The sequence below is a fragment of the Quercus lobata genome, chromosome 4 (assembly GCF_001633185.2).
Source record: "Quercus lobata isolate SW786 chromosome 4, ValleyOak3.0 Primary Assembly, whole genome shotgun sequence".
In the NCBI taxonomy this organism is placed as follows: Eukaryota; Viridiplantae; Streptophyta; class Magnoliopsida; order Fagales; family Fagaceae; genus Quercus; species Quercus lobata.
Window position 1 is genome coordinate 66,505,334 of NC_044907.1, and position 2,500 is coordinate 66,507,833.

Below are 2,500 nucleotides of genomic sequence, written 5' to 3' on the forward strand. Positions count from 1 at the left end.
TGTTCAAATTAACATAGAAAAGTAAGCATAGTTCGGAAGTAGATTACATCGTTTTCCTAGAATAAAGAAAATTTAGTTCATACTAAAAATTAAATTCAACATAAATGAATTCACCATAATTTTTCTGAGAAGATTTGAAGGAAAAAATGAATGCAAAAGAATATTTTTCAGTATCTTTTCTGCTTCAGCCCTCCTTTCTGCTTCAGCAGTCTTTTCTTTTGATCTCTGTTCAGCACCACTATTCTTTTTTCTGTTCAACGTCCTTCTTTTTTTTTCTTTTTCTTTTTTTTTTTTTGGTTCTGTTTCAGCCTTTTTTCTTTTCAATTTTTTTCCTTGCCAACTTCTAAGGCCATAAAGAAATCTTCCTTTGGTTCCATTTATCCAAGACCCAATATTCTCTCTAGTTGCTTCACATCTCTTTTATTTGAGTAAATCTTTATTTTCTTCAAATCTAGAATAAAATTTAAATGACAAAAATCAAGTCTAAAATCAACAAAATAAATAAAATTAGACTAAAGTTTAAAGTTGAGAAGTGATAAATTACACTCAATTATGCAAGTCATCAAACACCCCCAAACTTAGAACTTTGTTTATCCTCAAACAAAAAGAAAAGAAAATAAAAGACAACTATAGACACTATTAGCTAGACCCCATAGAGTAATATCATCACTCACCAAGCCATGATCTGAATTTAGATTTCAACACTAGTAACTTACTCTTTTAACATCAAAGATGGCAAGAAAATCAATCAAAAATTTAGCAATTTGGCAAGCAAGAGTTAAGCATTTACTTCAACCTAAAGCTAAGTCCTTGAGTGTGTGTGAAATAGTCACTTTAACTCCAAACCACCAGCAAATTCAGATAACAATAGAACAACTAAAATCAGAAGAATTCTCTCAAAACTTAACCCCATAAGTCCAAATTTCAAAAATCCTCTCCACTAATGTAATCAAACACCAAAATTAGAGATCAAAAGGTCTTTAATCAAGGTTGTAATGACAGGCCACAGGGTGAGGGCTAAGAAAGAATTGGATATGGAAAATCAAAGCAAATTGGGAAAATACTTGGTAGAAAGAACAATAAAAGAGATATCCACAGGATTCACACCATAGCTCTTTCTCGACAATATGCTCATATGATGACAATATTACTGCTATACTCAAAAGTGGCGTGATTTTTTTTTTTTTTTGACATGAATTTGACACCTGTAGCCTTTTCAAATTTTCAACCACTTTAACCCTTTTCCGATTCTTGCCTTTCACTTTCTCTTTAAATGCAAATTTCCACCAAAGTATTTTCTCAAAATGTAAGGTAAATTCATTGTTTTTCAGGCTTAGAACGGGAATGGTTTATGTAGTTAAAAGAACAAATAAAGACTTACGTAAAATAAGGCTCAAGGGGGTTGACTATGGAAATACACCATGAAATGATGGTGTGATAATCAGGACAGCTGGGAAAGCTCTTTTGGTTGTGACAAAAAATTACCTAGATCCTTTCTCTAATATTTGGTATCAACTAGGATTTCGCCTCAAGGATCCATCAACAGATTCTAGAGCAAAGCAAGATTGAATTTCCTTGACCCAGTTAATTCAACTCCTTCTCTTTGTAAGCAAAATGGAGTAAAGAAAAATTGACTATGTGCTCAATTATTTTCAAGGACAAAGATTTAAATCAAGGTACCCACAAAACTCTGCCTGACATAATAGCAATTTATTTGAAATTTTTTCTCAAAACCATCCTTAATCACAAATTTTAGAGTCATAGAGAATTCAATCATGCTCAAATACATGCTTGATAAGAGAATCCAACAACTCAAGACTATAGGAGTTTACACCCCCAAACCCAAACCAAACAATGTCCTCATTGTAATTCAAAAGTGAGAAAGATTGAAGAAAGGAAAGGAACTTCCCTGGTTTTATTTTCAGCAGCCTCTCTTTCAGTTCAGTGACCTCCCTTCTCAGTTCTTTATTCATGCAAAATAAACCAGCATCAAAATCCAAATTATTCAAATAAATAAAAAAGAAAATGATAAGAAAATAAAAAAGAATAAAAGAAAGTTTTATGGGCTGCCTCCCATAAGCGCTTGTTTTATAGTTTACAGCCAGCCGTTTTCAATCCTCATCAATTAGGATCTCCAAGAGGAATAAATGCACAATTCCACTCCACTTGTTCTCCATAATAGTGCTTCAATCTCTGTCTATTAACTCTGAATATGTGCCTTGCCTTGTCCTTCAAGTCTATTGCTCCAAAAGATGAAACTTTGTCAATTGTATAAGGACCTATCCATCTTGATCTTAACTTGCCTGGGAAGAGTTTTAGTCGTGAATTGAGGAGTAAAACTTGCTGTCCTGGAGCAAACTCACGCCTAAGAATTTGTTTGTCATGCCACTTCTTTGTCCGTTCTTTGTAGATCTTTGCATTTTCATAAGCGTTGTTTCGGAACTCATCCATCTCATTCAATTGAAGAAGCCGCTTTTCCCCTGCTATCTTCAAATCAAAA